This window comes from Etheostoma spectabile, chromosome 3 (genome assembly GCF_008692095.1).
Source record: "Etheostoma spectabile isolate EspeVRDwgs_2016 chromosome 3, UIUC_Espe_1.0, whole genome shotgun sequence".
Lineage (NCBI taxonomy): Eukaryota > Metazoa > Chordata > Actinopteri > Perciformes > Percidae > Etheostoma > Etheostoma spectabile.
This window is the reverse complement of record NC_045735.1, coordinates 27,905,916-27,906,504: the sequence shown is the minus strand read 5'-3', so window position 1 is coordinate 27,906,504 and position 589 is coordinate 27,905,916. Positions and strand designations below refer to the sequence as shown.

The 589-nt window shown below is 40.2% G+C and overlaps 1 protein-coding gene across 3 annotated transcripts in view; it reads left to right on the top strand.

The window, feature by feature from the left end:
- The window catches only part of c3h19orf47 (chromosome 3 C19orf47 homolog), a 10,292-nt gene that overhangs the window by 2,709 nt on the left and 6,994 nt on the right, over positions 1–589 (top strand). The gene's annotated exons all lie outside the window — the stretch shown is intronic.

The window sequence follows — 589 nt, the reverse complement described above, 5'->3', positions numbered from 1 at the left end:
TGCAGTCCTCTCCTTTTCATACAACTTGTGTATTCTTCTGATGGTGCGTGTTGAGGGAATCTCGTACCTGCCGTCGTTGTTGCGATTCTCAGACCCATGTCCTCCATACCCCTAATGGGCCTGCAGTCTGTAGCTATTCACGTTGCTATGGCATTTGTTAGCGTCTCTTGCCTTTGTTTATCTAAACGTACCCACACGCTGCATCTAACGTAGCCTGCCGAAGCCTCGCGCAGCTGTCTGTTTCGTTGAATGATTTGCTGGTATCAACTGTCAAGGTGACATTTCAGACTGGAAGTACTCCGGTGATAAGAAAATTCAACTTTGCAGTATTTACAAGCCTGTGAGCAACAAACTTTTACAATAATAAAGAAATAATAAAAACTGCGTTAGCGCACAATAAAAAAATTGTCGGAGTTAATGAATTAATTAGTTAACGCGATAATAACGCCTTAACTTGCCCAACCCTAATTTTTATTTAAGTTACTGTCTCCAGACGTGCAAATCAGAAAAACACAAAAATGGCCAAAAGAAAGAAGAAGAAAAAAAGTTTTGTATATACAGAAGATTACTGTGAGAGAAGGTGACTTTC